This window comes from Myotis brandtii, unplaced genomic scaffold (genome assembly GCF_000412655.1).
Source record: "Myotis brandtii unplaced genomic scaffold, ASM41265v1 scaffold523, whole genome shotgun sequence".
In the NCBI taxonomy this organism is placed as follows: domain Eukaryota; kingdom Metazoa; phylum Chordata; class Mammalia; order Chiroptera; family Vespertilionidae; genus Myotis; species Myotis brandtii.
The window spans coordinates 2,921,200-2,931,567 of NW_005369902.1; the positions used below are offsets into that span (position 1 = coordinate 2,921,200).

The window sequence follows — 10,368 nt, forward strand, 5'->3', positions numbered from 1 at the left end:
TAATTAATTGTTCAATTATATCTTTGAATAAAGGTAACCATAGAGGTTAGAACACAGCCACATTCTAACCAGGTAGGGCAGTGGTCGGCAAACTGCGGCTCGTGAGCCACATGTGGCTCTTTGGCCCCTTTAGTGTGGCTCTTCCACAAAATACCGACTTCTGTGCATGGGCCATGAAGTTTCAATCGCACTGTACATGCATGCCCGCACGTAGTATTTTGTGGAAGAGCCACACTCAAGGGGCCAAAGAGCCGCATGTGGCTCGCGAGCCGCAGTTTGCCGACCACTGATGGGCCATAGGTCTGAGGAAAGATGTGCTAATGCAGTGAGAGATTACAATGGGGACTTTGCACAAAGAAATTGCAAAAGGCAAAGAATGTGTTGCATAGTTGAAAAGGAAAAGCGAGAAAATAAAATTACATGCAGCTATTGGAATACGTGGCATGACTTTGCCGAGGCTTCCATTATGTAAAATCAGACGCTTCATAATGTTTAAAGTAGCCATTCCCTGTGACAGATTTTTGTATTCTTTTTTAAAAAATATATATTTTTATTGATTTTTTACAGAGAGGAAGGGAGAGGGATAGAGAGTTAGAAACATCGATGAGAGAGAAACATCGATTAGCTGCCTCCTGCACACCCCCTACTGGGGATGTGCCCGCAACCCAGCTACATGCCCTTGACCAGAATCGAACCTGGGACCTTTCAGTCCACAGACCGACGCTCTATCCACTGAGGCAAACCGATTAGGGCAATTTTTGTATTCTTTACTGTGGTCATTAAGTTCGAGCATCAACAGGTATTTCTATTGACTTTGTTTATTCATTTATTTGGCAAGCATTTGAATCCCCCAGACACCATGCTCGATGCATCTTTAAAAACATCAAGAAAACGCTGTTTTCTCTTCCCTCCCTTCCCTCTCAAATTTGAAAATCAAATTATAATTTTGGAATATTTTGCTACATTAATGTGTACTACCGTCAAAATGAGTTTTTTGTTCCAGCTAAAAGATAGAGTGAAGATTAAAATTTAAGAAAGTTGAGTTCCCAGTTGTTGAAATGTAAAGCTTTTCATTATTTCCTGCAGGTTCACCTTCCTTCCTGTACAGTATTTTCAAACTTCCCTGTCTTTAAGCAGAATAATATTTCTCTTGTGCATACCATGGATTTTTCTCCAAGAAGTGGATATGTTGCTTTGGGGAATGAAAAGGGCAGGGCCCTACTGTATAGGTAAGTATCTATGTGTAAAAGTCAGAAATATCTATAATCTTCCTTTGAAAGTGTGAAGAGATGCTAATAAATCTGTAATTTTTAATCAGTTACAATAAGTTATTAATTAATAAATTGTAGAGTGTAGAGCTTGACATCTCATCTCTATTATCTAACAAAAGGTGCATTTTTCTACCATAAAACCATCAAATGGCACTAGCAGAAAGGTTCACCTGGGGATTTTTAAATTTTATTTTTGAGTAAGCTGTATTTTGAAAATGCCAAATCGAGGAAAAGTAGCCACTTTAATAATATTGCCATTGTCTTGTGCCTTATGTTGATTTCACAATTTGCTATGTACTCCATTAGATTTAAATTAAAAAAAAAAGTTTTCTTTTCCTGCAGCTGTAAGCTACAAATAAGGACGTTAACCACAAAGATATCCAAAAGTTATGCTCCGTCCAGGGTCTTTTCTGCCCTCAGTACACTTGGCTATAGAGCAGGAACAAGTGAAATCTAATTGCATTGTTGCCAGGAGATTTCGGTGACAGGTGGCTCTTCAGGGAGAACCCAAGAGCTGGAAACCTGCCACTTAAATCACAGCCCCGCCGCCTTGCTCCCTTGTGTTGGTAGTGGGTGCTGCATAGAAGCCTGTGTTTATGTTTATATGCTTTGGGGAAGATCTGTTTTCGAAATAAAATGAAATCTGGAGTGAAGAAAAGGAGGCATGTAAATTGACTTTGAGGCTATAGCTGTGAAAAGAATATAGCAAACAATAATATGGTTTCAAGTTCAACTTACTTTGAAAGGAAAATGGGTTATACCTGGAAAATTGATATAGTCCATCATTCTCATTTCAGATCATTTTTGGTGATTCTTTCAGTTTGGATTATATAAAAGAATACAGAGTCTTGTTGCACGTAGACATTCTCTTCCAAAGCTTTGGTCTATTATAACAGAAGTTTGCTTTTCTTTAAGTAAGCCCCACAGGCCATTAGCGTTTTCACCAGAGCGTTGCTCTCTAGTGAGAGTTTCTGACAAGCAGGTTGGACTGACAATATTTCTATGGGGTATGGCTGGTCAGGTATTTCTTAGACCCCAATTTGATGCTTTGGGACAAGCTTAAGACTTTTATCTAAAATCTGAGGTATTAGCATTAGACTCCTTCAGAATGTCCGATTGAGAATTCTTAACCTGGCTGCCTGGTGAGAATGATTGTGACTATACTCCACCCCCTCATTCCCCTTAAAATATCCCTAAGTGCCCTTCCGTGATCTGATTGACAATACTCTGGGTTATCACAGAGTTGTTCAGATGATTTGTCTTGTACTTTTTCAGGTTGCACCATTACTCAGACTTCTAAAGAGATCATTTGAAGTAAGAAAATCCTTTAAATTGCTTCTCCAGGTTGTAAGGTTACACCCATTGCTGTCAGTGGCAGAGGGACCACGTTAGCTGATCTTTGTTTCTTTGCCCCTGTGCTGCTATATATTCATTTAGGGGAGTGGGATGGAAGGTAGACCAGGAAGAGCCTGGTTGGACTTGAATCTTCTTTGGGAATTTCTTTTTCTTTTCTTTTTTTTTATTTAAAAAATATATTTTTGTTGATTTCATAGAAACATCAATGATGAAAATCATTGATCAGCTGCTTTCTGCATGCCCCACACTGGGGATTGAGCCTAAAACCCAGGTATGTGCCTTGACTGGGAAATGAACCGTGATCTCGGTTCATAGGTTGATGCCCAACCCCTGAGCCACACTGGCAGAGTGTCCTTGGGAATTTCTTATCCCAAATCACAACAATCTGGTTCTTTTCTTCTGAGGTCAGGTCTCTAATGTTGTAATTACTGAACATTTAATCTGCAAAGGAGAATAGACTGAACAGTGAGAGATAAGTATCTTCAGATAAAATGAAAGCTTCCCTCAGCCTCAAATCCTCTTATTTTATACTATACTAGAGGCCCAGTGCACGGATTTGTGCACTGGTGGGGTCCCTTGGCCTGGGCTGCACAGGCCAGGCCAAGGGACCCCACTGGTGCATGAATCTGTGCACCGGGCCTCTAGTATGCATATAAGATCTTTGGTTAATCTCTTCCCGCCCTCCTCCTTCCCCCTTCTCTCTGAGATTCATCAGTCTGTTCCATGTTTCATGCCTGTGTGTTGATCATCTGTCCCCTGGTGGTCAATGCATGTCATAGCTACCAGTTGAATGGTTGCTTAGACTTTTACTAGTATATAGATGTTTCTTGAGAGATTATTAAGAGCTTGCCCTGTAGCTAGTTAATAGTGGATTGTCAAAGACCTAGGTAATGTTTGGTCATTAGTTTTGCTGCCCAGAATTTAAGACAGTAGGACATGCTGCTTCTCCCATGGCTTGACCTTTGAAATGAGACATGGTGGTAGTTCTGAGGCTGAGCTTTGCAGTGGGCCTATTTGTTGCAATTGACTGATTTGATCTTTGAGATTCATACATGTTGAGGAGAGACTGGGAGCACATATAGATTTAAATAGAGGAAAGGATTTTTGAAAATAGAATAATATTGAGCAAAACATTAGCCGGGGGCAGGGGAGGGGGAAGCACTCCAGCTATCTTGCCACTGAAAATTACATTGTCAGTACATGTTGTTTCTTTCTTTGTTTTTTTACATGTTTGTTGATGACCAACAGTTATAAATCAGGTGTGTGATTTCTTCTGTTCTTTCCTCAGATTCAGTTGAGTCACAAGGGGACCCTTGAGTACGCAGGCCGACGCTCTATCCACTGAGCCAAACCGGTTCGGCAGGAAAGGATTTTTGAAAATAGAATAATATTGAGCAAAACATTAGCCGGGGGCAGGGGAGGGAGAAGCACTCCAGCTATCTTGCCACTGAAAATTACATTGTCAGTACATGTTGTTTCTTTCTTTGTTTTTTTACGTTTGTTGATGACCAGCAGTTATAAATCAGGTGTGTGATTTCTTCTGTTCTTTCCTCAGATTCAGTTGAGTCACAAGAGAAGCCCATCCTGATAGATCTGAGAAGCTTTCCAGAATGTGTGATAATGTACGGATCGTGATTTTTTTGAGCCAGCTGTGCATATTTAATAGAAATGTATAATAAACACATGACAACTTTTGTTTGAAAATAAATGTATGTGGGAGAGCAGGGGCGGGCTTGAAGAGGTCAATGAGGGGAAAAAAGGAGACATATGTAATACTTTCAACAATAAAGATTTAAAAAAATGTATGTGGTTCTTCCCTCCCCACCTACACATAGACGCACTAACTTGGATTCATTTCTTTTAGGATGAAACCTGAGAAATTGGAAACACCTGTCTGCAGCCAGAAGTCACATAGGCGGGTGTTCTCCTATTTCACACTTAGCCCTGATTAGTAGGTCCTACTTTCCCAGTGTAGGTCTCTCCATGTTTCAGGGTAACAACTAACAGAGGCTCTGATCGGCTTGACATGAGAGCGATGAGATCTCAGAATGAATTTCGAACTTCCAAGTGGTCCTGAAAAGAGATTGTGGAATGAAAAGCCTTTTCTGGACATAGCACTTCAAGTGGTTGAGATTGTTCACGGGAGAGGAGGCACATGGAAACCTGTTACACTTGTCCTACTAATTATTAGCCACTCCCCTTCCTGGAAATAGTCACTACCCTGACTAAATGTTTCCTTTAAGTTCCACTCTCCTTCCTGGAAATATTCCTTACCAAGACTTAAATGTTTCCTTTGAGTTCCAAGGTTGGCAATTGACTCCACAGTCCTTGGTAATAGAGCTTTGCTTTAGACTAGTCCCTACATTTCTTAGGAAAAACTGACACGATACCATGTATTTATGAAGTATTGGTTGTGAGAAGTATCAAGCAGGTCTAAGAGCTTTCAACCCGCCTCCTTGCTAAAACATGGAAAAGTCAAGGGAGAGGAGGAAGTTTTTCCAGGGACAAAAACCGGCTCTACGCAGGGAAGTAATAAATCCCACGTAACTAATTCAAACAGGTGCGTGGGTATCTTCAGTGTCTTCAAGGCCTCTTCAGTCTGTAGAGTAGCCCAGTAGGTGCGGATTGTGTTAATATATCCCAGCATCTTTCTAAAAGGAAATTTTCTGTTGAGATGGGCTCTTGCTGTACAATTGTGGAGACCCTTTCTCTTGTAGCAACATTTTCCAAAGTAGACACTAATCCTAAACCTTTCAGATTCCCGACTCCTGTTTGGCTTGTTAGTGTTATTTCGCTCTTGAGTTGCTAGAGGGCAGCATTGGATTATGAAGTAACTGAAGGAAGGCTTTTTGTAGATTTTTACCACTTTGTCTTTAGCTTCTGCCAAACTATTGTTTGTTTCAGAAATGGACACCAAGCCTTGTATGTGCTTATTCTGTGTATGGTTTTCAGAGGCTGAAAGATTTACAGGAAGTTATTCTAGAGAGAACGATGGAAGCAGAGTTTAAGTTTTAACTCGAACATCCCTGGGTTATTTTTGTACTCTCCAAGGGGCAGAGCCAAGAATCCCCAGTTCAATCTCCTGGATAGATAAACGTGCTGTTTGTTCTACAGACAGAGAAGCTACCAATCCTGGGTCTTGTCTTTTAGTGTTTTTTTTTTTTTTTCACTCTCTGGGGGAGTTGGGAATTTGAGTCAGGTTCTTATTGCTTTTCTTTGTAACCAGTGCTCAGTTAACTCTTCAAAGAGATGAGAACCACAATCGTGAACTCCTTTACACAATTCTCCGCTGGCAGTTGCTAAGTTAACATGAATGTAGCTCATATCTGTGTGTGTGTGTGTGTGTGTGTGCGACTGTCTTGAGCTGTGAGGTGATATTTTGCCATCCAGAGCCACACAGGGTATACTCAGGTTTATTTGAATAATGAATTGGCAAGTTGAAGTTGGGTGTATCCCACCATTTCTCCTCCCATTCCCATAAATATTCATTAAGCTAAAGGATTATTAGTCTGTGGACTTTCTTTGAACAAATTGCAGGTGAGACGCCTCTTGCCTTCCTGCGTGTGTGTTTCTGGTGAGGATACATACGCCTTTCTAAGCCTGCACGGGGTGAGGTGACCTGCTGTAGGGTTTGTGACCAGCATTTTTACACTTGAGCTTGGGGATGGGGTGGAGGCAGGCAAATGCCTGTGAAAATGAAGTGCTTCCTTACACCTGCAGTCAGCCCTTAAGCTACTGGGGATGTCACTTGAATTGATTTCCAAATTCATCCCACACAACAAAAAGCATTGTCTGTCCTGTTACTCTTATCTGGAGGAAGTGGGGGCTGGGGTCAGAGGGGTGGGGAGGAGGGAGAATGTGGGGCTGGGACAGCATTTCTGAGCCCCTGGTGATATCACTTGTGCTGACATCATGATATACGGATCTCAGGAAATTCTCATTGTTCTTTTCCCCTTTTTATAGGGAAGTAAATCGAAGTTCAGAGAGGTTGAACATCCCAACCTTAAAGTCATCATCCTTTTGAAGATGAGTGGTCCTCAAAGAAGGGTGTGTATACTCTTTTTAACTTTATTTTTTAATTGCAGTTTACATTGTGCCATTTTGTATTCGTTTTAGGTGTACGGTGTAGTGGTTAGATAGCCATACACTTTACAAAGTGAGCTACGTGAACGTTCCCTGAGAAGCCGGCTGCTTTTCTCCCCCGCGCCTTTGTTTTTCTGATGCTTCCTCCTTGCCTTGGTTTTTGTGCCTCTCAAACTCTGCACATCTAGCAAGCCCGAGATGGACTTCTGTGTCGCATTGTTTGCTTATGCTGTCTTTCCATGTAAGATTTGAAGTGGTTTTCCAAAACACAGTAAAAAGGGAAAATACACATGAACCAGGGCCTTGGGGGAAAACGGGAAATTAGAACCCAGATACGTAGGCCATATACATGGTTGCTGAAGTTCAGCTGTATATTCCCCTCCCGCCCGCCCCCCTCCCCTATTTTTGGCCTCAGCAATACTCAAATATAGTATTTGGGAAAAGGTACTTTTTAGAAAGTGAAAGTCCTCTTTTCCTTCCTTCTCCATGGGCCCTCTAGTAACAATTTGATGCATATCTTGCTAGTATTTTTTTCTCTCTCCCATTGTTGTTGAGTCAATTATGTGTTCAGATGCAAGAAACAGAACCTGAAGAATAATGACTTAAATCTTAAGGACATTTATTGCTTAAGAAGCCTAGAGGTAGCTGACTGGCTTCAGAACCCATTTGTGGCTCAACAATGCACCACCTCTGGTCTGTGCGTCTGTGGTTCTCTTTGCCGGTGTCTCATGGCTACCGATGGCTGCTGCACCTCAATCCCACATCCTCACACACACGGGACATTCCTCATGGAAAAGAGGGGACGGGGAAAAGCAGCTTCTTTCCTGGCAGGGCTTTTCCTTTTATTTATTTATGTTTAAATATTGCATTTTCTTTTAAATGTTTTTATTGATTTCAGAGAGAGGAGGGGGAGATAGAAACATCCATGAGAGAGACATGGATTGACTGCCTCTTGCATACCCTCTACTGGGGATCAAGCCCCAAACCAGGGAATGTGCCCTGACCGGGAATCAAACCGATGACCTTTGGTTCATGGGTTGATGCTCAACCACTGAGCCACCCCTGCCAAGTAAGGTTTTTCCTTTTGATCAAAGGAGAGAGTCTGTCCTAGAAGTCACCCTGCAGACTTTCCCTCATGTTTCCTTGGCAAAAGGAACCAATTTTCCATAAAACCAATTACTCTTCATCCCAGGGGCCTGCTGGCCCTGAGCCCATAGCTATCTGGCTGTTGCTCGAAAAAACTCTGGGCATTCTCTTTGCAAGGAGGGAGGGGGAGTAGGGAATGGCTGTGGGGGAAAACCAGCTGTGCTTACCACAGGTGCATGCGCGCATTAAAAACATTTATCTTGGTCTTAGTTTTTAACAGCAATGGGTTGAAATTGTATTATTCTCCAACTCAGTATTTTCACTTAATTTCACGTATCCAGCAGATAGGGCAGTACATGTAGATTTAGCTCTTTCTTTGTTACTATTGCATAGTATCTGGTGGTTTCCTTCTTTTACTATTATAGAGGATGTGGCCATTAACTTTCTTATACAGGCCTCTTTGTACACATGTGTATTTCTCCAAGGGAGATACCTGGAAGTAGAATTGCTGGATAAACACATTGAAAAATTGTATTAAAATACTTGATAAAAATTGTTCTTCAAAGAGGCCATGTCAGCTATGCAGTGACAAAATGTCACCGCTAGATAGCACTATTTATAACCCAATGAGTGAAAAATGATATCTATTACTTTTTAGTTGGTTGTATTCGGAGTTTTATTCCTTCCATTGAAAAAAGGACAACAAAAGTTATATGGTTCACATTTCCCATAAGAGAAGTTAATACTCATTTCCCTGGGAAAGCAGCCTCCCATCACCCTCCACCTCCCAATCTTGACAGTATTGGTTGACATTTTCTTTTCTGGCTAGTATTTTATTCATCGTTTATCTCCAGCATCTAGTTTCATGCTTGCTCCACATACAAGATATAAAGTTTTATGAGCTTAAAAAATCTGACTTGCCCCACCAGCGTGACTCAGTGGTTGATCGTCAACCTATAAGCCAGGAGGTCACGGTTCGATTCCTGGTCAAGGCATGTGCTGGAGTTGTGGTCTTGATCTCCAGGGTGGGGCATGCAGGAGGCAGCTGTTGCATGATTCTCTCTCATCATTGATTCTATCTCTCTATCCCTCTCCCTTTGTCTCTGAAATAAATAAAAATATATTTTAAAAGAACTGACTTGATGACAGAGGAAACAAAGGTTAAATTATGGGGTAACAACTAAGAGCACCCTTTCTGAATCCCACATTAAAATACACAGGTGTGAGCAACTGTCTTCAGGTACATCATGAATGTAGAAATGACAGACTTCTGAGGTAGTTTGATGGCTTATACAGACAGCAGGTCAGAATATTTGGGATTGGGACTATTTTGAAGGTTAAATTGTAAAGAAGAGCCTGAGAGGGAACGCTGAGTGAGGCACAAGGAAAGATGAACTGTAGGCAGCCAGGGGCAAAACTCGAGTTAGTCATTTTTAAAATAGATGATGAGTTGAAAATAAACCATGAAACTTTGAGTCAGCTAGCAGCCAGCAAATGCATTCTCTCATTGACAGCTAACCGGTGATAAAATTCTCTCATCGTAAGTCCTGATTTTCCTTCAGAAATCAGGCATGGTACAATGAAATCAAATTCCCAGAAATTCCAGTAAGATGATATACTGATATTTTATATGCTTCTGTTCTCTCTCAAACTCTTGCTTGCTTCCTCAGATGTAACACCTTCCTCCTATTGCCCTTATCTGGGTTTTCAAATTATCCATCCATCCATCCATCCATCCACCATCCATCCACCTATCCATCCATCTACCCACCCACCCACCCACTCAATGAATATCAATTGAGTGCCTGAGTATGCCAGATACTATGTTGCTCATGCAGGATTCCCAGAACTCCTGATCAGGATTCAGCCCCTCCCCTCATGGAGGGGAAGTCACGCATTAGATAGTTCAATAAGTGTGGCTGGGGGAAGGGCAGAGAGCTTTGGAGACATGGAGCAGGGAAACTTGACCTGGCCCAGAGTGTCCTGGAAGGCTCCCCGAGGAAACCACCTTTCATTTGAGTTTAGAAGAGTGAGTAGGAGTTAGCCAGGAGTATCCCATCCCAGTCTGTCCTACCACCTCGCCCGTTTCTCCCTGAGGCATGCCCTCCGCCATGCTGTCTGAAGTGACCCATCCTGTTACACATATGCCTGTGCAAATGCCCTGTGCATCTCTCTGAGTGCTTCTCTTTATTTGGAACCCTGGGTCCTTTCTGAAGCTCCTGGGTCTCCAGTGGACCTTGCTCTTCTCTTGATGTCTCTGCCTCATCCAGCCCCTTCCCCCTCTCAGCTTGGGGAGAGAGAACAATACAGTGACACTTCCTTCTTCGGCAGTCCTCTAATAGGACTTTGAAAGGGCATGGAGAAATCATTTTGCCTCATTTCCAAGATTTGGGTAAATTTTCTTACCATCTAATCTAATAAAAGACAAACATGGTAATTAACCATACCTCCGACACGCTTCCAATTGGCTAATCAGGGCGATATGCAAATTAACTGCCAACCAAGATGGCGGCCGGCAGCCAGGCAGGTAAAGCGAACAGGAGGCTTGCTTGCTCCAGTGATAGAGGAAGCC

At 42.1% G+C, this 10,368-nt stretch overlaps 1 long non-coding RNA gene across 1 annotated transcript; it reads left to right on the plus strand.

Annotated features, from left to right (window-relative positions):
- Window positions 1-1,016: 1,016 nt before the first annotated feature.
- Window positions 1,017-4,274, plus strand: LOC102262216. Its single transcript, XR_314240.2, has 3 exons — window positions 1,017-1,229; window positions 2,547-2,585; window positions 4,183-4,274. It is a non-coding gene; the product is annotated as an uncharacterized LOC102262216 (long non-coding RNA).
- Window positions 4,275-10,368: the final 6,094 nt, after the last annotated feature.